This window comes from Canis lupus, chromosome 24, assembly GCF_048164855.1.
Source record: "Canis lupus baileyi chromosome 24, mCanLup2.hap1, whole genome shotgun sequence".
Lineage (NCBI taxonomy): Eukaryota > Metazoa > Chordata > Mammalia > Carnivora > Canidae > Canis > Canis lupus.
This window is the reverse complement of record NC_132861.1, coordinates 38,460,053-38,483,675: the sequence shown is the minus strand read 5'-3', so window position 1 is coordinate 38,483,675 and position 23,623 is coordinate 38,460,053. Positions and strand designations below refer to the sequence as shown.

Sequence of the window (23,623 nt, the reverse complement as noted above, 5' to 3'; positions counted from 1 at the left end):
AGGTTAAAGGGTTTATCTAAAGTCACATAGCAAGACAGTGGTAGAGCTGTTATAGGGCCACAGGTCTCAAGGCTTTAGGTCAGTGTTCTTTGCTGCTTCCATAGTATCCTTACAAATGAGAGACTCACTTCTGTTTCTTAATGCACCAAATAGAGACAAGTAGGAGTATGTTCAGACTCCTCTAAAAACCTGGTTCAGCACCCAGGGTGTGATCTTAAAATAAGTCCTCTTCAGAGCCCAAATCCTTCACATATGCTTTCCCTCAAATAAGAACTATCATTACAAAGGGAGTGGCAGAGGCAAAGAAAATTCCAGTCCCTTTTTAAATCCCCTGTGGCATCCACAGGCACTTTCCATTGCCAAATGCCCAGGAAGAGGTGGCCTTCCCCTCTTTCTGTACTCAGTCTCTTTGAAAGTCAATGTATCCGACTGAGCTCTTTCCTTGGTTTTAATTGATGTCACTAGGTAATCATTAATTATGGCCTACAGTCCCCCAGCATGTAATAAGTGATGAGCCAATGCCTTTGGGATCAACTAGAAGTCCTTAAAATCTGAGCTGTTTGCAGTGATGACCTGAGCTGCTCTCCTCTTTTCTGCCTCTACTTATTTTAGAACGGCATCATGCCACAGAGATTTGTTCCACATCTGTATCCTGACTGGCAGAGGCTACTGATGCACATTTGTCCTTCGTCCCGGCCAGAAACCACAGCAATCAGCTGGATTGGGCTTAATTGACCATTTCTTGTCTCAATCTGTAGGCACATCTAAAGATTTGGCTTTGGGAGGTTCCCAGATAATTGGCTTGCAGCTGGCTTTTGGATTTAAAAAAACCTGTCTTTTGTGGTAGCCTCATTCTCAGCCTAGGTGGACATTTTCAAATTTCACTGAGCTTTAAATTACTGATAGGCATTCAGTGGGAGTGGGAAGGGATTGTCTAAAGTGCCATTTTTGCTCTAAGTTCTCATTTAAGTTGGGTGCTAGAGGGAGGGCATGGGCTTTGGATTTAGACAGACCTCAGTTTGTCGGGAAGATTAAATAAATTAATACATATTTAAATGTTAAGAATAGTGGCTGGCCCATAGTAAGCTCTCTGACAATGTTAACTATTGTCATAGAGATTAGAGACCATGTGTCTAAAGCCTAGTACTTAGTGGCTATTATTATTATAAACCTAATTCAGTACAGGAAACCTCCCAAATTAAATCATCCTCTTTCCCCAACCTGAGCTTGGAGCCAAATTGGTGCTCCTTGAAGACATGTATTGGTGCCTTAGAAATCACTCTGGATATGGGAGCACAAGGCCTGGACTCCAGTTTTATTTCTGACATTAATTAATTGGCCATATAATCTAGACTAAATTACTTTAGTCTTTAGGATTTATTCTCTTTCTGTGGATTGGATATCTAAGATGCTACATTGGGTTGAATAGTGTCTTCCCCAAATTAATGTCTATCCAGATACCAGAATGTGAACTGATTGGGAAATAGGGTCTTTGCAGATGTAATTAAGATGAGTTCACATACTGAATCAGGTTAATCCCAATCCAATAAAACTGATGTCTTTATAAGAGAAAGAAATGTCACAGAGACTCAGGGATTGAGAGATGCCTAGGGAGAATGCAATGTGTTGGCAGAGGCACAGATTAGAGGGATGTGTGTATGGCCAAGGAACTACAAGGATTGCTGCAACCTCCAGAAGCTGGAAGGGGCAAGGAAGGGTCCTCCCCTGAGGCATCAGAGAGGAGAGGCCCTGCTGACACTGTGCGTTCAGACTTCTGGCCTCCAGAATTGTGGGGGAATAATTTCCTGTTATTTTAAGCACCACAAACAAAGTACTCAATCTGTGTGCTTGATGACAGCAGCCTCATGAGACAGACACGTATCTTCAGTGTTTTCCAGCTCTAAGAGACTTAACTTGTTGAGACACACAAAGCCCTGTCCCCTCAGTTGACATTGTCCACCTGTTTTCACCATCCTGAACTCTGAAGGTGTCTTAGATCTGGGCTGTCCCTTAAAAAGCAAAGAGGGGAGAAAAGAAGAAAAAAGAAAAAGAAAGAAAGAAAGAAAGAAAGAAAGAAAGAAAGAAAGAAAGAAAGAAAGAAAGAAAAGGAAAGAAAGAAAGAAAGAAAGAAAGAAAGAAGAAAGAAAGAAAGAAGAAGAAGAAAGAAAGAAAGAAAGAAGAAAGAAAGAAAGAAAGAAAGAAAGAAAGAAAGAAAGAAAGAAAGAAAGAAAGAAAGAAAGAAAGAAAGAACAAGCTTGAAGATGGAGTGGGGGTGGTGGGCAACAGAAGTCAAAATATCAGAAGCAGCTCTGTAGAGCCTGGGAAAGTGGCATGGAAGAAAAGAGCCTCATGGCTGGGGAAGAAAGGCCCTGCTAAGTTGTGGGCTCCCTTCCAGAAGCAATGAGTCACCAGGGGAAAAATGCCTTATGTGGTTCAGTTAAACAAACAGAAATCAAGGATCCTTATGGTTTGAGGAGGGTTTTGTCATCGAATCAGTTCTGAGGATTTGGGATACCTTGGACCTGCATTTGTCAGTAAACTTGTAGGCCTCTTCATAGCAAAATGTTTTTTAAGCTATTTGTCTCTGGCAGGTAGAGAAGAAATTGAGACTTTTTCCTTATATATGTGTTGGGCTAGGTATTTTTACAAATTTTTTTTCATTTACTTTTGAAAATAATTAGTTACTAATAACTCTAGATTGCAGAGGAGACTCAGAGTTGTGAATTGCTCACCATGGCTTACCATTCAGGGATGAAGCTAAGGTCTGTCTGACTATGAAGACCAGATTCTTAGGACTCAATATGGCCAATTCCTCTTTATGTCCCCATCCATCTCTTTTTCCTCTTCCTCAAACTCATCCACACATTTGGAATGCTCACAGTGCCATTCTTATTTGCAGAGAAAAATCCAAAGAATCATAAAATGTCAAGTAAGAAGAAACTTTCACACCTTTTCATTTTAGGAATGAAGAAATTCTTTTCCTGCCTTAGTTTCTTCTAAGGTGAACGGTCTTTTTAATCCTTTAAATCTGTTACACCTCTGAAGTGTCTGATTCTCCAAAGTCACACAGAGAGAAAATGACCCCACCGAAGATGTACCGGCAGAGAAGGTAAGTCAAACTTGTCTGGAAACATCGGCTCAGTTAATTCCCCTAGATCATAGTAGCTTTGGTGAAACTTTGCTATCAAAGAGAAGCCAGTGCACAAGCCCCTTCATCTGTGTCCCTTAAATTTCTAGGAACCAGATGAAATTCTTTCAAAGCCTCTTCCATTGATAAGAAAGCAATGAAAGACAGTTACTTTTGTCTATGTGGCCTATAAGAATGTAGAAGGCAGGGTCTAGAAATGGAGCCCATGGGGGTCCTGAACTCATTCATTCACTTTCTTACCAACTTTGATTATCTAAAAATCATTGATGATCAAAAGCATTAATCAGAGGCAAGCCAGGCATAAATTTCTCATCATGTTGATTTTTTTTCCTAGAGAAAAAAATTCTAATGTTTTATATATTTTATTTATTTCAATTTATTTTAGCAACTCTTTTGAGATATTGCTTATATGCAATAAAGTGCACATATGTAAGTATATAATTTTTATGAGTCTTGACATATGTATACACCTTTAAACCATCACCACAATTAAGATATCAAACATTTCTGGGGCACTGGGTAGTGCAGTTGGTTAATAATCTGATTCTTAGTTTTGGTTCAGGTCATGATCTCACTGTCATGAGATTGAGCTCTGCATCTAAGCTGCACTCAGTGCCGACTCTGCTTCAGGTTCTCCCTCTGTCTCCCTCCTGCTCACTCTTCCCGCCCTCAAAAATAAACGAGTAATAAAAATCTTTTAAAAAAAGGATATCAAACATTTCCATCATCCACTCTCCAAAATTTCCTGGTGCCCTTTGCAATCCTTCCCTCCCTTTGCTCCTATCACAAAGCAACCATTGATCTGCTTTCTGTCACTATAGATTACATGAATTTCCTAGAATTTTATATTTCTAGATCATATAGTACATACTCTTTTTCACTCAGTTGAGTTTATTCATGTTGTGTTTATATCATAGTTTATTCCATTTGATTGATGGGTAGCATGAATCCTTTGTATGGATAAACCACAATTTATCTATTTGCTTGTTTTGGGTCCTGTCCAGTTTCACCATTGCTTTCTAATACATACACACAGGACATTCTAACATGTTTTTCTTATGGTTAGCCCCAGTGTGACTAAATGCCCTGATCACAGCACTCTGATTCTGTTCTTATCTCTGGGGACCAGGATATGACTTTTTCAGTCTCAGAAAACCTGAAGTTCATGAGTTCCTTGGTTCCACCCAGAAACCTGGTAATCATATCTCTTTATGAGTAAGTAATACAACTATATATAAGAGGATTAGGACAGAACTTTACCAGGCTGCACTGAAACAAAAGGATCAAGCAATAGGTATTGAAAAGTCACTGAACAATTTTCAAATTTATATCCAAAGACAGAAAACTGGAAAAAAGCCAAAAAGTTCATTATTTTCCAAAACTTCTTTAATAAAACATTTGTTCCTCAGATGATAATACAGGTGACCCTTGAACAATACAGGTTTGAACTGTGTGGGTCCATTTATACAGAGATTTTTTTTTTTTTTTTACAAATATAGTACTATAAATGTATTTTCTCTTATTGCCTTTCTTTAATTTTTTCTTTCTTTCTTTTTTAAAGATTTATGTATTTATTTGAGAGACAGTACACACATGGGTGTGAGCAGGGGAGGAGCAAAGGGGGAGGGAGAGGGAAAAGCAGACTCCACGTTGAGCCAGAGCCTAACCCAGGACCCCATCTAATGACTCTGAGATCATGACTTTAGCCAAAATTAAATTGGCTCAATTGACTGAGCCACCCAGGCATGCCTCTCTTATGGTTTTTTTTTTTTTTAATTAAATTTTCTTTTCTCCAGATGACCTGACTATAAGAACACAGTGTATAATACATAAAACATGCAAAATATGTATTCATTGACTATGGTGTCATTAAGGCTTCTGGTCAACAGTAGACTGTTTTTACTTAAGTTTTTGGTGAGTCAAAAGTTATTCGCAGATTTTTGACTGCATGGAGGTGGGCGGTGGCCAGCACCCCTAAACCTTGTATTATTCAAGGGTCAACTGTAGTTGTTTTGCACACAAAAACAAAAGAAAACAAAAACAATTTTTGGGGTTACTTAAATTTTAGAAAAAAGCAAGTTAAAGTTAAACAGATTTAAATTTCATTATTGCAAGACTTTTCAGAGCTTCTAACACATTAATGGTAATGTTCACTCACTATGCATTCCAAGTATGTGAATTTAATTTGAGATTTCCCAAATGTATTTATTCACCAAACACTTTTTTTTCTTGTAAACAAGTATTCCACAAGACCATACTTTGAGGAATGCTCTTTTAGTGACTTAATCATTCCCCAAAGTAATTTTAATGTAAATTTTAAGGAAGATAGATAATAAAATGTAGAAAAACTGAGTTAGAGTCAAGGGATCCAGGTTCCACAGAATTCCGTGAATCACAAATAGGTAACTTGTTAGTGTATAAGGCATGACTAAGTCTTATCTTCCTTTTCTGAGTCCTTTGCCCCCAGCATGAAAATATTTGTACTATTTATAGTATTTTTTTAAAGATTTTTATTTATTTATTTATTCATAGAGACAGAGAGAGAGAGGCAGAGACACAGGCAGAGGGAGAAGCAGGCATCATACAGAGAGCCCAACGTGGGACTCGATCCAGGGTCTCCAGGATCACGCCCTGGGCTGCAGGTGGCGCTAAACCGCTGCGCCACTGGGGCTGCCCCTATTTATAGTATTTTTTTTCTCATAATAAATAGTTCTTTGATGGAACCTTTTCCCTATGATCTCAGAATTGTTATAGATAGTCGTTCTCTCAGCTAGCTTCTCTCTTGGTCCTTGTTTTTGGCATCACTCCTCGAGGTGGATGGTGCTATGTGGCCATTCCTCAGTAGGTGGGGAACCTATCACAGCATTGGTTAGACTACATCCAACAGGTGTGCTCTTCATGACAAGAACAACGTGCTGATACTTATGGGATTCCATAAAGCACCATCGTTTTGCTTTATGAGCTCTCTACTGTAATCCAAACTCCATAAATGAGCAATTCCTTTGCATAATGAACGGATGAGACTGTTTTATGCACTTTTATGTTGTTCCAAGTCTGTGGTTTTACTAAATTTCCACCTCAAAGATATGTAATTAGAGCCTCAATGATCTGCTATCCTGGCCCTCCCCACCCTCTTCTGGAATCCACAATAATCTCGAGGGCTGATTTCTGACAGGAGTAAACACAAAGCAGGGGTGTGTGTCTGTATGCACTTGCATACATGCAGATGTCTGCCTGTTGATTTGTGTGGGTAGAGGCCCATGGATTCAGTCTTCTACAGGGTGAGATAGATGAGTGAATGAGGCCTAGGTGCCAAATCTCTCCCTTTGTCTGACCTCTGGCTTTCTAGCCCACTCTGAGGCCACTTACCATCTCCTCTTCCTATGACCCAGGCCTCATAGAGATTTATTTTTTCACTGTCCTTTACACAAGCCTGCTCACTTCTCTCACTCAAGTTTCTTCTTATGCTGTTCCCAGTGCTGAGGGGTCTCCTTCTTCTGGCCATTTTTTCCTTCAAGGCTCAGTATAAACTTCTCTTGCTCCACAAAATCTTTCTTTCCCCTCTAGTTCTTAAGGATCTTTATTTTCTCATTTTCTTATACTGTAGTTTAGTTCCACAAAGCTCAACATTTACATGTTTTGTGTCTTTTGATGTAGTCCCCAGAGGTTAAGCTCCCTTGGGTTGAAGACCACAATTTTGCAGATTTGCCTAATATGCAGTGATCTCTGACTGCTTTTCGTTTGGGAGGAGGGACTGAAGCCACATTTTATGAAGTTTCAGATAGGGGCTCCAAGCTTCTGCAATTATTCCTGTTTCTTTATTCACTGGAATTATGTGATATTTCAGTTTTCTACAGGGTTAGAATTTAGGGTGAAGTAGATCCAATCCAGATTCTATCCAAGGTAGATATGAAGCAGCTGTATCAAGAAGTGCTATGGCCCTGTTCATAAATGGCAGAGTACCTCCCCCCACTTGACCTTAGCTCTGGGAGATTATGGCAGGAAGTAGAAGACTCTTGGATGGTGCCAGGGACCGAATGATGTAGTAGAAAAGGTTGTAAGTTTTAGAATAAGACAAATTTGGGTTTATTTCCTGGCTTTGAAATTCCTAATTACGTGACTCAGGCAATTCACCTCATCATTCTGAACTTTAATTTCTTAAAATTTAAAATGAAATAAATAATACTGTCCAGTGTAACATGGTTAGGAAGATGGACCTTCTATAGAGAATGGTCATTACCATTCTCAGAAAAATGGTGGCAATAGATGGAGGGCAGAGAATGTTTTATCCTTGTATATTCCAATGATTTATCCTTGTATATTCCAATCAGATTTATGATTGGATTTACCATAAATGATAAATGATTTATCCTTGTATATTCCAATCAGACTTATATCTAGATGAAAAGTCATCTTTTTCCACAGCTATTTCTGAGGCTTACTCAGGATCACGCTATAAAGCATCATGTCCTGTGAGTTGCAACCTAAGTTTGCTAGACAGATTGCAACTCTCCGGATCTGAGACCCAGTATAACCTGGATGTCTGAGCCAATCTCCAAAATGCAGATGTTATGTGTATATTCTATCTCTGACTCCCCTCCTGCCTTCCAGTATCTTCTAAGGAGTCTTAACTACCTTTTCTTAGTCCTATTTTCTGCCCCCACCCCCATAGGGACAGATCTACTCCCCATCGATATCTACTGATTTTTATAAACTCAAAGGAATATGCCATGAGGTGAGTGAAAAGGATTAATACATCCTTACCAGCAATTCAAGAAATGTTATTGGTGAGAGAGCCTAGAGGCTATCAAATGAAGCTTCTATTTACAGTTAGGGAAACTAAGGTATAGAGAGAAGAAACTGATCATGCTCAAGAATACAGCCAACGAGGGGCACTTGGGTAGGGCAGTTGGTTGAGTGTCCAATTCTTGATTTCAGCTTGGAAGGTGATCTCACGGTCATGGGATTGAGTCCTGTGTCTGGCTCCATACTTAAAGTGGAGTCTGCTTGAGATTCTTTCTCATTTTCCCTCTGCCCCTCCTGCTAGTGCTCTCTCTCTCTAAAATAAATAAATAAATTAAAAAAAAATACGGCCAATGAAGGGTAAAACCAGGCCTCATGCAGCCATTGCCCGGTTCCAGTTCAATTCCCTGATATCACAGTGTGATATCACACTGCAGAGCCTTAATGCATTGAAGAAAAACCTATAGGTTGGATCCTTCCTTTACACTTTTGACATTCCTGAGAACTAAGTAAATTTCTTCCAAATCCTGGTTATTCTATTTTCTTGCTGAAAGAAAAGAGAGGGAAAAAGTCAGCTCCACCAAACAAATTTTATATTAATGGATTCAGGAGGCAAAATCTGAAAGTAGAGTGTATTAAGGCTTTGATTCCACACATGCAATTATTCACCTGACTAGTTCTGATGCTGGTATCTATATGCATTCAATTATTCACATAGACACAAAAACACATTATAATCTTTGCTTTATACCAAAACTTGGTGATACTTAAAGCAACAACCATTTTATTTCTTTGCAAGTCTGCAGATCAACAATTTGGGCTGGCTCAACTCTGGAAGAAGATCCTGAAAGAAAATGGAAAATCACTAGGTGGTGCCAGGCTTGGCACTCTCTACACTTTCTGCAGAGGGCACTATTATATTTGCACTCAAGTGGTTGGCCTGGGTGGTCTGAGATGGCCTCACTCACATGTCTGGTGGTCAGTGACTATTGTTATCTAGGCCTCTCTCTCCACATGGTCTCTCATTCTCAAGAAGGCTAGCTCAGCCTTGTCACATGATAGTGATAGAAATTTAATCTACGGGAACTAGAGTGAAACTGCAAGTCCTACTGAGACCTCATTAGGGGAGCCATATAGTATCATGTCTACCATGTTCTAGTTGTAAAAGCAAGTCACAGGACAAGCCAAGATTTAAGGAAAGGAGACATAAACTCTATTTCTTGATAAGTAAAGCAAAATATCATCAAAAGGGACATGTATACAGATATGAGAGAGGCTTTTTAAAAATGTTAAATGGGTTAATTAACGTATAGTGTTATTAGTTTCAGAGATAGAATTTAGTGATTCATCAGTTGCATGCAACACCCAGTGCTTATTACTACAGTGCCCTCCTTAATGTCCATCACCCAATTACCCCATCCTCCTCCTCACCCTCCTGCAGCCCTCAGTTTGTTTCCTAGAGTTAAGAGTCTTCTTGTGGTTTTTCTCCCTCTCTGATTTCGTCTTAAAGAGTTTATTTATTTATTTGATGGGGAGAGACAGAGATAGTGAGAGAGAACATTAGGAGGGAAGAGAGGGAGAAGCAGGCTCCCTGCTGAGCAGGGTCCACCCCCCTAGTCCCCCAACCCAGTTCTCAATCCCAAGACCCTGGGATCATGACTTGAGCTGAAGGCAGATGGTTAACTGACCACCCAAGTACCCCTCTGATTTCATCTTCTTTTATTTTTCTTTTCCTTCCCCTATGTTCATCTGTTTTATTTCTGAAGTTACAACTATGAGTGAGATAATATGGTATTTGTCTTTCTCTGACTGACTTATTTTGCTTAGCATAATACCCTCTAGTTCCATCTATGTCATTGCAAATGGTGAGATTTCATTCTTTTTGATGGCTGATATTATATATCATATATATATATATATATATATATATATATAGTGGACATTGGAGTGCATGTACCCCTTTGAATCACTATGTTTGTATCATTTGGATAAATCCCTAGTAGTGCATGTAATTGCTGGGTTATAGGGTAGCTCTATTTTCAACTTTCTGAGGAACCTCCTTACTTTTTTCCAGAGTGGTTGCATCAGTTTGTTCCCACCAACAGTGTAAGAGGGTTCTCATTTCTCTGCATCCTCACCAACATCTGTTGTTTCCTGAGTTGTTAATTTTAGCCATTCTGACTAGTGTGAGGTGGTATCTCATTGTGGTTTTGATTTGTATTTCCCTGATGCTGAGTGATGTTGAACATCTTTTCATGTGTCTGTTGGCCATTTGTGTGTCTGAGAGAGGTTATTTTTATGGTAATTATCTCTTTCTTTCTCTCTTTAACTGGAACTCAACCCTTCAGGGTGACTTCTGCCTTTAGCCTTGCTGGACTAGAGGGGTGTAAGGAGGACAAGTTCTGAGCTTCCCTGGCTAGCTGGTGGAGGATATACTTGCTCCTCTACCAAGGACACTCCCTGGGCTCCTACTCCTGCATCCTCCTCTCCCCTCTTTTTTAGAGTTGCCAGCCCCAGCTCCCACATCTACCTCTTTGGTAGTGGGTGGCCTGCCTTTCACATGTGGGGATGCCTGTGAACACCTTTAACTCACAGGGACTCAGGTCTGGAGCTTTTCTCCAGACACAGCTAGGGGGTTCTCATCAGTCCTCAGGGCTGAGACCTCTGGGATGCTTCTTCTAAAGGGTACATGCTCTCTCATTGATGTGCTCCAGAAGCTCTTTTTTTCTTTTTAAAATTAAGTTAATTTATTTAAAAGAAAGAGAGAGAGAGAAAGAGAGCAAGCAGTGGGGAGGGGCAGAGGGAGAGAAAGAAGCAGACTCCTGGCTGAGCAGGGATCCCAATGCAGACTCAATCCCAAGACCCTAGGGTCATAACCTGAGGCGAATGCAGATGCTCAACTGATGCTGAATCTTTAAGACCCAGAGTTCAGACCCCTAGACACTTCACTTTTTTGTGGCTTTGTCTTCCCCTCCACATGAAGGTGGAAGAAACTTACCTACCCTCTTGTCCAAAGTTAAAAGATCCAGAGAGAATGAAGTGAAACATGGAAAGATACTGCTTCACTTCACAAACTTTTATTGAGTACCTGGAGGATACCTAACATTGTGTTAGGCTGTGTGGGTGTTAGAAAACATACAGGGAAACTTCTTTGCTTTAAAAGAGTTTACTACAGGCTAAGAGAGCAAGTATCTGTGCAGATAGTAAGAATATAGTTATAAACAGGCCTACTCACTATCTCACTGAATACTTCTTCATTTCTTTCCCCTTTTTGACTCATGGTCTTTAGAATTGATTTATTTGCTCATCTGTCCACCCAACAATCCATCCATCTATATCTCCATTCATTTGTCCCATTCATTTATAGGGGAAAACAAGGTACTGGAGATACAAAGAGGACATGATAGAACGTGCCCTGGGGAAGGGATGTTGACTCTACTAGAAGGCAGCAAAATGTAGCCTTGGTTTCAAAGACGAACTGAGGCTGAACACTCCGTACACTCAATTGTAGCAATCGCTGTGTTTATCTGTCCCACTCATCTTAGGTCTTATAGTCTCAGTATTCTTATCCCTTAACATAGTTCCCAGCTCAAGTAAGAGCTCAATAAATGTTGAGTGAGAGAATGAGTAAAATAAAGCACAGTTTTGTAATCCTTCTCTATGTCTGCTTTCTCATTTGAGAAAATGGGTGCTGGCCTGGTAGAGGTTACGTAAGTATTGTAGTATATAAGCCCAATAGGATACAATATCGAGGTCAATAAATATTTCCTTTTTGCTTCTTTCTTTGACTTGGGCATGTCTTTTACCTACTTTCAACCTCTTTTTACAGCTTAACAATGAAAGGGCCAGACTACTATCTAAGATCCTGACCCAGTTGGATTCTAAATGCTAAATAATAGTCTAGTGCTTGGCATCAATCCTGAGAAAGTTTCTGTATGCCTTTCATAGATATTATGTGATACTCGCTGCATATTAATTATCAATTAAATATGAATCATCGGGACACCTGGGTGGCTCAGTGGTTGAGTGTCTGCCTTCGGCTCAGGGCATGATCCCGGGATCCGGGATCGAGTCCCACATTGAGCTCCTTGCAGGAAGCCTACTTCTCCCTCTGCTTGCATCTCTGCCTCTCTCTCTGTGTCTGTCATGAGTAAATAAATAAAATCTTAAAAAAAATATGAATCATCTGTGGGATCCTTCAAGTTCCATAGGAATAATACCTTATTGTTGTTCACTGTTCTTAACAATGAGCTTAGTACCAACTTTCTTTTTCTTCTTCTTGTCCCCCAATATAGGCCACAATTTTTATTGATTGAGTGATTTCAGTATGACTTTTGAACTATTGTCTCTGTTACAAGTCTGAGAAGCAAAGCTGCTTAGATGGGATTTTGATATTAATGAGTGTGCAAGGAGGGGTATGCTGTATTTGGTGGTCCCAAATGGCATTTGGGGGCCCCCTGCTGTTAGCCACCGGGGGTTTAGACCAAAACCCCCTGGTATTTGGTCTGCATTGCCCCCTGGTGGCAAGACTGATTTTTGACTGGCAAAGCTGGCTATTGCTGTGTGGCACCAAACTTAGAGAGCAAGGATACATCAGTTGCAGTGTTTCTTCAGAGCTTCTTATGTTGTCCGAAATACTATGAGGTCACATGAGAAGAATAAGGAATCAATCCTTTCCCCAGGTAATTCGTTTTCTGGCCTTATAACCTCTCCCTGGAGAATATCTGTTTTCTGGACTTCTCTTCCATCATCCTTGCTCTTTCATTCATTTTCAACAACATCCACTGAGCACCTTCTGTATTTTGGCACCATAAGCAGTGCTGGGGATACAGAAGTAAACAAAACAAACAAGACTTCCCCCTCGTGTATTTTCATAGTCTTTGTTCCCTGCTGTAATGTCTGGCCTTTGAAATACTCACACAGTCACACACTCCTGTCAACTTTGCTTACCTCTAATAGGCAGTCACTCCCTTGCTAAGTCATTGCACCGTAGAGGTTATAATGTTCTTTTTCTATGGGGTATTTAGGGTTTGCTCAAGAGGAGACTGCAAAAGAGGAAAACCTCAAAGACTGAAAGGAATGTATTACTAATTGGTAGAATTTCAGGTATTGGAGGTGGGAGGTTTGGGGACAAAATTGGGAAATTCCTTGCATTCCCCAAAGCACACCATCCAAGACACTTCCTGCTCTGCATGTGTATGACCAGTTCTGCCAGCTGTGTCTCACCCCCAAGGTTGATTGGGGTCACACTGAGAGCAGTGGGAGCTACGAAATAACCCTGGATTCTAAGGGAGACCTCTGTGGAGTCTCTCTTTCCCTCATAAAGAAGGGGAAAAAGTCCAGTTTTTATTGTTCCTAGTTCCGTCCTCAAAGAGTTTATAATCTTCTAATAGAATAGAGAAGTTATACACACACACACACACACACACACACACAATTACAAGAAAGGCACAGATAAGGGCCAGGTGAGTTCTAAGCGAGAACAGAGGTTATCCACAGCTGGAAGGACCAGGGAAGATGTCATGGGGGGGGGGGAGATATTTGATTTGTCATATTATTTTTTGGGGGAGTCAAGCCTTGTTGCAAGAGGGAACCTGGTGATAGAAGAAGATATTTGGGCTACAACTGGGGAAATGCAGCTCAATGTCCTGGGACTAGAAAGTTTGAAGAAAGCCTTCTCATTTGGCCTTTGGAAATGCTGTGAAGAATTGCTGATCTCATAAGTCAGGGTCCACTTGCCCGGTCCCTTCCCACCCCAATCTTCACTCCCTGTGTGCAAGTGGGTCGCATCACTAGCTAAAGGTCATTATCCTGGAATGACTTCTACTGCCACCTGACCCATTCAAACTTTGAGTTTCTATAAAATTTGCATATGGTGACCAAGTCGGCCCAATGGCAAGTTTCTCCCAAATTAGTTTAGGATTCCCTTTTTCCCCCTCCCTTTGTAGGTATTTACAACCCAGCTGTATTTCAGTCTGGCAACCAAGTGGGAATTAGTTTTTGCTTGGGAAATGCCAATGTTTTGTTTAAATCTTCTGTATTTTGAAGCTAGGTTGGGTGCTGGGGTGCAGTGATATTGGTGTGCATCGTCTATACATCCCTTGGAAATTTGGAACAGTGGAACAACGGAAAGACATGGGGTTGGGGTAGTTCACATTTGGAGTGTAAAAGGATCCACACTCAACAGGCTCCTGTGCTGAAGAAACAGCCTCGTTTATATGTAGGATTCCTTCAAAGATCCCAGTGACAGATCACAGGGGAAAACTAGGGGCAGAATGTCACCCGAATGTGGTACTCGGGATAATGTTTAATCTCAGTCACCACACGGAGGTACTCTGCACCCAGATTTGCTGCTCTTCTGCCTCCTGCCTCCAGAGGGCGATCTAGCCACAGCATTTTGGGCACAAGCTTGGGGATTGAGGATTAAGACAGAGCCTGCTCACATAATTCCCTTCTTTCTCTCTTACTCTGTGCCCACAGACATACCCATGTGTTTGGTCCAGAGAGGACAGAAGATCCTACATAGGTCTTTGAGCCTAAGCCTCATGTTGCCTTGAAACTTCTGATATCAGGATAGCGTAGGGCTTGCCCAACCAATAATCATGCTACGTGTATGCAAGTGCCTTTGAAAATGTCATGGGGAGGACATGTGATCTGCTGGAGACAATTAGGCATTCCTAAGTCCTTGGGCACCAGATGTCAGCATCTGTTCGTTTCTAATGCACTGTTGATTAGGTCTCTATCTTGCTCAGGAATCCAGACCCCTTAGCAAAGGCCTTTCATAATCTGTCCCCAGCTGATTGAGGCACTTACATTTTCTCTGGCATTGCTGCTAGTCACAGGAAACCTCTTGTTATCCCTGGTCCTTCCCCTGGACTCCTTCAAGATATTGTACATTTTACATGCTTCTTCTTCTGGGAGTTTCTTTTTCACTATTTTTTGGTAGGGAAAAATCCTTTCCTACAACAGACAGAACAAAGATAGTGTCTCGGATCAAATTTCTCTAACTACAGCCACCTGACCTGGACTGCACTCTTTGTAACAATGTTGGCGGTATTCTACAGAGTGTGATCTGTGTCCCTCGCTGTCATCCCCTGGAGGTAAGGGACCCTGTCATATTTATCTACTGTATCAAGTCCTAGCATCGCATGTGACATGTATTCGATGCTCAAGAAATATCTGTTGAGGGGCGCCTGGGTGGCTCAGTCAGTTAAGCTTTTGCCTTCGGCTCAGGTCATGATCCCAGGGTCCTGGGATGGAGCCCCAAGTTGGGCTCCCTGCTCAGAGGGGGAACCTGCTACTCTCTCTGCCTCTCCCCTACTATTCTCTCTCTCTCTTTGTCTCTCTCTCACATAAATAAATAAAATCTTAAAAAAATAGAAATATCTGTTTCATGATTGATGAGTGCATGTACACACACGTGGCGCTCTTACAGTACAGGCAGTACAGGCCAGGAGACTGAGGTGGGAAAGAACATGCTGGGTTCCTGGCTCTGTGTCAGTCGACTGCATCCTGGATACTAGTTGCTGTGTTTCAAAAACAAATAGGGGAGTAGAAGCTGCCATCTGTGCTGAACCACGGGGAAGACTGGTGCATGATTGTCCAAGTGGCCCAGTGTGGCCTGACCATGAATAATTTCCAACCAACCAGGCTCCACTGGACCCCTGAGCAGATGGTTATCATTTGGAACCATTCCAGCCTCTTTAGCAGAATCTGGCTTTGTATTCTTGCCTAACTGGATGTTGAGCCTGCTTCCCCCACGTTCCTGTGTTGGGGAAGCCAGACAGCTTCCAGGCTGTAAGATGACAAGTTTCCACCATGGGCTGCTGCTGCTATTCTCTTTCATTTTGTCATTTCCTTTCCATTTGGGAGACCTGACTCCATAGTCCACCATCCTTTTCTGTGGCCTCCACTTCCAAGTGACCAGGCATAATTCACTGACCTGCTGGGGCATGAGGCAAGGTCCTCAAATTCTTAGATTTGTTATATATATATATATATATCACAAATGGAGAGAGAGAGAGAGAGAGAGCGAGCGCCATGTTCCAGCAGCTCTTGAATGCAAAAATAAAAGGTCTCATTTCTCCCTCTTCCACTCTCTATCTCTACACAGTTTGCAAGGGCCAGGAGGCTGGGGTTGAGCTTTGAATCTCTGATCACCAAGGAGGATGTTCTTCATCGACATGGCCCACTCATGGCAGCTGCAAATGCCCTGGGGAGGTCCAAGAATTTTACTTAGATTTGGAATCTGAAGAAGGAAAATACACAAATTGGCTCAGGGTATGTAACCACCTGCAGCTAACTAAAAAACTCCTGTGTTCTCTTTAAGCTGTAGTGAGGGCTTCTTTATTGGCTCAGGGCTGACTTATTTTCCCCCACTGACCACCTCCCACCTCTTCTCCTGCCCTGACCCCCCTGGCAAGCTCCAAGGACCTCTGGTTCTATATGTCTATATGGTCTATATGCCCAGGCTTGGAACATTATGCTTTTTTGTTTGTTTTTGTTTTTGTTTTGTTTTCCAGAAAGGATAGTTCGGTGGACCCAGTGCTTAGATTACTATAATTCTATCTGACCTGCTGTCTCATAGTATTGTGTCACTGACTTCCAGTCCCAGACCATCTAAATTCAAGACATAAATCACCTGCTGCCAGCATGCTGCTTCCCTACACAAGAACCCAAGATGGATCTCTATTGCTTTTTGAATCCAAACTACAGTCTAGTTTTTAAGAGGCTTCATATTCTTTTCCTGTTTTCATATCCAACTGTATCTCTATCCTCTGTTTTGCCAATGCAGTTGTCTTTATACTTCCCCTGAACCTCTTACCCCTTAAGAAATTATAGATCCAAAAAAAAAAAAAACAACCCCCTCCTACCCCATAAAAAACAAACATATCAGGCTTATTGTTATGTTCTGGTCTAGAATCTCCTTCAGAGATTGCTTCTCTATCCCAATGCTACTCATCTTTGAGTTAAATTTCAAATCCCACCTCCTGGAAAATCTGAATCCACAGTGACATCTTTCTTTTTTTTTTTTTAAGTTTCAGAAGCAGTTTATTGATAAGCATTCAATAGTAAGATTAAAGTAGGATATTAAAATAATTTTTGGAAAAATGTCTTAAAATTACAATATGTAAAATCTCAAAATATTTAGAATTTAAGAATGAGGTACAAACATTGAGATTTACAGATTGATTCTCCTTCCTCATATATTTATTTTGTACTAGCTCAGTCTAAGCAGAGGATGTAAGGTTGAACAAGGCTAAGTCTTTCCCATCTTGAAGCTCACAGTGCTGTTGGGAGACCATCAGTGAGTATGGTACTAGAAGACCACAGGGTTGGCGTGAGCCAGTTCAGGCCAATGAAGGGGGGTGCCCAGAGAAAAGGTGCCAGGCATCCTTGCAATCATTGTGGAATTCCGTGCGCCTGCAGTGACATCTTTCTTGATGGCCGAGAGTGCTTTGCCTGCACCAGATATACTGGCATGCAATTATGTTTGAGATGCTGATGTCGAGTTGTTTTATATTCATTTATCCAGCTGTTCAGTAATTACTCATTGAATGCTTATTATGTTCCAGATATCGGGCTTATTCATTAATCTAGGAGTCATCCCTGATTCCTTTCGCTTCACCCCAAAATGTGTACTGTGCCAGCTACTTCTTTGCACCCGTGTTCCTTCTGCCCTCTCCACTGTCTCCTGTTCATTCTTCTGAAACTGGTTTCCCACTTCATTCCTGATCCTATGCAATCCATTTTCCACAAAACGGAGTGAATTTTAGAGGAAATCAAATCATATTGTTTAATCACCTTGGTTAAAACTATCCAGTATCTCATTCATTTGGGGAATATAAAAAATAGTGAAAGGGAATAAAGGGGAAGGCAGAAAAAATGAGTGGGAAATATCAGAAAGGGAGACAGAACATGAGAGACTCCTAATTCTGGGAAACGAACTAGGGGTGAGGGAAGGGGAGGTGGGTGGGGGGGGTGGGGGTGACTGGGTGACAGGCACTGAGGTGGGCACTTGATGGGATGAGCAACGGGTGTTATTTTATATGTTGGCAAATTGAACACCAATAAAAAATACATTTATAAAAAAATAAAAAATAAAAAATAAAACCATGCAGTAATGTTCTATTGCACTTAGGATCACAGGGAAATAGGAAATAAAATAGAACCTCCTCCCCCCACAGCGTATAAGCCTTCTTGCTGTTCATCCTCTGCCCACTTCTCTGGCCACATCCTGCTTCTCTCCTGCCAGCCACTGGGATCAGCATCCCCTGCCTGCTTTCCATTTCTGCAAAACCCCAGTTCGTTCCAGCTGCTGAGACTTTGCACTTTCTGTTTCTGCCTTGTTCTTTCCAGATGTTCATTCTGCTAATTCTGTGTCATCGTCATTTGGGGATTAGCTCGAGAAGCCTCCCATGACTGTATTATTAAATGTTGCCTCCTGATTCATCTCTTTCCCATGGCTTTGTTTTATCTTCTTTGTCGCACTCATTTCATTCATTGGCTTATTTTATGGCTCTCTACTCTCACCCACTCTCACTCCCTCTAGAATATAAGTTCCAGGAAGTTAGTGATTTGTCAGTCTGCTGCATTGCCAGCACCTAGGACAGTGCCTGGCACCCTGGAGACTCAATATTTGTTGAAGTAACGGGATGAACAAGTGGTTAGTTAGATGATTGTGTGAATAAATGTATCCACAGTGAATAAACACAGCCCTGCCTTCAAATAGTTACAGAATGCTTGTAAATGAGAGAATTAATGAACGTTTCCAATCTAAGGAAACAAAAGCACTATATAGAGAGATATATAAAAGTACTATTTGAACATTGTTGAGGGAATAATTAAATCCCTTTCCTATGAATAAGTCCTACATCTTTGCTTGTATGATAAATTCCACAAGGACAAACTGCATCTTATACTTCTATTATATCCCCCACTGCAGTGGTTTCTAAATGCCAGTCCCTGGACAAACTGTAACAGAATTACCTGGGGAGCTTAAAAACCATCACAGACATCTGATTCTGATCCTGCAAGTATCACTAGAGCCCTAGGCTGTATCTTTGAATGAAAGTCCTCTGGGTAGTTCTGAAGCACACTACCTTGGGAACCACCATGCCACACTGCCTAACACCAACTGGATGCCTGCCTGAGCTGAAATAACCCCATCTCTGCCTGGCCCCATTCTTTTTCTGACCAGCCCCAGCTAGCCCAAGTAGATTACCAAACATGCCTGATTCCTGTGACCAGGGGGGACACTTGAATATAAGATGGTAGGAGCAATCGTTCCTTTTTCCTAGCACGATGGCTTCAGTGTTGCTTGTCTATCTTCACAGGGATGGTTTTACCAGCCTTACAAGTCATTTTATCTTTTTAACTGCATAGCACACAGGCATCTCCTATTAGTCCCACCCCTTGTGAATATTACTACAGCCTGGAGAAGTTGGCTCCCTGGGCTGCACAGATGCCTTTCTTTCCCTTGGGCCTTGGGTTAAAGGACATGTGGGAGTGTGTGTGTGTGTGTGTGTGTGTGTCTGTGCATGTGTCTGTGCACATATCTGTGACTCAGACTACAAAGGAGGATTGATTGACTTCCATAGGTTCTGGTGTTTATTTGCTGGGGGTCCAGGTTTATCAGGCAAGGTAAGAAGTGAGCTCCCTCCAGCACTGGGAAGCCCTTGGGCAGCCTTCACCCATCATGATCACTTGACCTGTCCTTGGGAAAGATCCTAACTGAGAATGACTGGGAAGTTAGGACAGACCAGCAGATTTCCTGAATGCTGGAGGTTCCAGAATTTTTATGGAAGAGGGGCTTAGAGGTGACAATATTTTGAAGAGAGTGCTAGAGTCCTTCCCTAGAAACCATGTTTTATAGCAGCACATTATTTGTACTTGGCTTGTATGCTGGTTAGGGGTAGCCTAGAGGTCTGATAAAAATTATAGGGAGCAAACACCAGAGTTTCACCTACCACTCCGTGCCATCTGCCCATGCCACCTGCCTAGATCTCTCGCTAATGTCACCTCTGCTCTTATGGCTTAATCTTATAAACCAAGTTTCTCCAAATTTCATCTTTTTACCTCCTTTCTTCCTTTCACCTTTTCTTTACTCTCTCTTATACTGGCTAAGATCATCACAAAAACAATGTATTTTCATCTAGGTTTGCTTTTGAGTACTCTGGCTACAGAGAGGCAGACTCTCTGTGTATCATAAAATTTGTATCAACTACCTGGAACATGGGCAGGAATGAGGAAGGAAGGGAAGGTTTTCAGAATAGGCAGTATCACCCCAGTGACCATGGACTAAGCCTATGTCTTTATCAATCCTACACACAGAGGGATACTTATTTCCTTATGCCTTTCCAGCCCATTATACAGTAAAAACAGTCAGTTGGAAGGGAGCAGAGGTTTCTAGGACCAGGTTTAATGATAGTGGAAGGAAAAAGATAGACAGACGGATGGATTGACTTGACTCTTAGTGAAGGACACACTGAGGTTGGCATTTAGGGTAGGCTGCATTTTGCCAGGGGCTTACATTGCCAAATGAAGGGTAGTATGAGGGCCTAGGAACCCAAACACCAAGATTCACAGTTGAGTTCTACCAATAACTCACTGGGCAGCCTTGGACAAGTCTGTGAAACCTCTTGGGGACCTCAGTTTTCTCACCTGTAAAATAGCAATAATAATGACCTCAAATATCCCTGGACTCCTATCAAATGAGGGAATAGGGGGTCAAGGTGCTATTTTCTCATTTTTACTTACTTGGCCTATTATTTGCTTGCTTGATACAAAAATAATAAACTTGTTTATTATGAAAACAACTTTCTTCTTGTAAAGAGAAAAAAATGGGATGATTCAGAAGTACGCAAAGTCAAAAGAGAAACTACTCTACTTCCTCATATATCCCTTGTCTTTGGGCCGCTCCCATCTTATTCCTCACTGGTACTAGAGTGGAATATATCCCTTCAGATCTACGAGTGCTTTGTAAAACCTAAGAGAATTCATAGTACGGAGCAAAAAACAAAGGGCAGAACCATTATACCTCAAATGGTTGAAGGGCCTCCCTGTACAAAAACTCAGAAAAAGGATTTCTTTTTCAAATGTAAAAGCAGACAAATAAACAAAAACTTATGGAAAAGTCTAAAAGGTGTGCAGTAGATTCTGCTTAAAAAGTCTGGGAAACATATAGTCCTTTTTATAAACATTTCCATAAACTTTTTTTTCTTTTTTTCCTTTTTTTTCCCCCCATAAACATTGTAAAAATATACAGAAGTTCTAGCATTGGAAAAAAGACTTTCCATCCTGAGGATAATTCATTAGACAGAAAAGCTCATTCTCCACCTATGCTATCACTGTGTTTCACTGTTGCCACTAAGTTTACAACATGTATAACTAGTTGAGAAGCTAACTCCTCTCAGATATGTAGAATTGATGCCAAAAGCAACTGGTGAATTTGTTCTTACCAGTTTCCTTCATCAGCACCAATTTGTCTTGATCTTTTGATTTGGGTCTGTTTCTGTTTCTTTTCTTTTTAAAAAAATGTGGACTGCTTCACAAATTTTCATGTAATCTGTACACAGGGGTCATGCTAATCTCTGTATCATTCCAATTTTAGTTTATGTGCTGTTGAAATGAGCACTCTATTTCTTTACTTTGGTGCCTTCTCCAGATTTTCATCAACTTGAGGATTACCTAAATTAGCTCAACAAATCTGCCTTCTCTGCATTTTTGGTTCTGCCTTTTCTGATTGGATTTTTTTTCTTCAATTCACTGTGTCTAGCTTTGACCAGTTTTTCCTCCTGTTTCGGTCCATTTTAAAGCCTTCAAGCAAGGAACATTCTCCTGTTTCCATGTGGAGGGCTCAGAAGTGGGGAAGGGGCATGTCCTTCCCATTTTGGAAAGGGAACATTGCATGATGTACATTCTCCCAGACTCAGAGTCAGAAATTTTGGATCTGAGATCTTTAGTATGGTCTTCGGTTTTTCTCCTTTGGGTGTCAGGTTTCTCCTCTGTAGAAAGATCCTTCCAGCTTAGATGTTTTTAGACTTTGGGATTCTGTGCTTAGTCATGATTTGCCTGTTAATATTTGCCTACAATGGGTTTTAGTGTTCCATTCTTGCCTCTGTGGCTGGGTTCTTTGGTCTTCTGGAAATATAGATGCAGCCCGAGTGTGGGCCCCCCAAACAGAGGGGCCAGTTACTCCTCAGGGTGCTCAGGCATCCAATTTGCCTACAGTCTCAGGGTGGAAAAATACAGAAGCATTGGCATTCTGGTGGACCCGAGGGTCGAAAGCCTTGACCATTTCTCATCCAGAAGACAGACTTAACCTCAATTTAGGGCTTAAGAAACCACAAAATTACAAATGTTGACCTAAAAGATTTCCAGAGAGCTTTTGAAATTTGTTTTTTTAAAAAAAATTATAAAAATAATACATAAGTTGGTAAAAATAAAGTTGAATGATACTTAATGGTATATAATGAAAACTAAAAATGCCCTTTATCCCCACCCTCAGTGCCATTCTGGAAGGGATCCTTTGTGGTATCTTATCACATATCTCACAATATGCTGAGAAATTTTCTATGCATAATTGTACATTCACATTTACCTTTGTATCAAGTCACCTCCACCAGCACTCAAGCACACACACATAAATGGGAACAGTTTATAAAGTTTGCATCTCGCCTTTTGCATTTAATAAAACAAGTTGGAAATTTTCCATGTTAACACATGTGGATCTTCCCTGTTCTTCATAAGGCTGCCTAGCATTCCCTGAAGGAAAGGCAAATAGCAGTGGCCACCCAGCTTATTTCTACCTTGTTGCTGCTGCAAACGATGCTTCTCAGAGAGCCTTTAATTCAGTGTTTTCTAAAGTTTGATCATTGGAACACAAGCCTTTAAAGATGTTTAGTGACAAAACAAAAAAATGTTTAGAGAGAAGACACATATGGAAAGCACTGCATTTTATTTTATTTATTTACTGTTACTTTAAGGACTTTTTCTTCAAAATTTAACTTAAATTCTAATTAGTTAACATAGAGTGCAATATTGGTTTCAGTGATTCATCACTTACGTTCAATACCCAGTATTAATCACACCAAGTGCCCTACTTAATACCCATCACTCATCACTTATTCCCCACCTATCTCCCTCCATTACCCCTCAGTTTGCTCTCTATTGTTAAGAACTCTTATAGTTTGTTTTCCTCTCCCCTCTTCCCATATGTTGATCTGTTTTGTTTCTTAAATTCCACATATGAATGAAATCATATGGTATTGGTCTTTCTGACTGATTTATCTTGCTTAGCATAATATGCTGTAGCTCCATCCACGGTTTTAGAGTGGTAAGATTTCATTCTTTTTGATGGCTGAGTAATATTCCATTACCTATCATCTATCTATCTATTATCTATCTATCTATCTATCTATCTATCTATCTATCTATCTATCATCTATCTATCTATATCTATCACCTACCACCATTCATCAGTCATCTCTCCATAGTTTGGCTATTCTTGATAATGCCACTATAAACATTGGGATTTATGTACCCCTTTAAATCTGTATTTTTGTATTCTAGTAGCGCAATTGCTGGATCATAGGATAGTTCTATTTTCAACTTTTTGAGGAAGCTCCATACTGTTTCCCACAGTGGCTGTACCCATTTGCATTCCCACCAACAGTGTAAGAGGGTTTTTCTTTCTCCACACCTCTCCAATATTTGTTATTTCTTGTGTTG

The 23,623-nt window shown here is 40.9% G+C and overlaps 1 long non-coding RNA gene and 1 other non-coding gene across 4 annotated transcripts in view; both read right to left on the bottom strand.

Moving 5' to 3' along the window:
* LOC140616052 (uncharacterized) overlaps positions 1-23,623 on the bottom strand; it is a 115,543-nt gene that overhangs the window by 45,217 nt on the left and 46,703 nt on the right. For 2 of the 3 annotated variants that reach the window (XR_012016551.1, XR_012016553.1), the window contains exon 4: positions 14,685-14,851. The exons of the other annotated variant lie outside the window; for it this stretch is intronic. This is a non-coding gene — a long non-coding RNA (uncharacterized lncRNA). Of the gene's footprint in view, positions 1-14,684; positions 14,852-23,623 lie in introns of those variants that run through there. 3 annotated transcript variants of the gene reach the window in all.
* On the bottom strand, positions 21,424-21,527 carry LOC140616680 (U6 spliceosomal RNA). Its single transcript, XR_012017084.1, has one exon. It is a non-coding gene; the product is annotated as a U6 spliceosomal RNA (small nuclear RNA).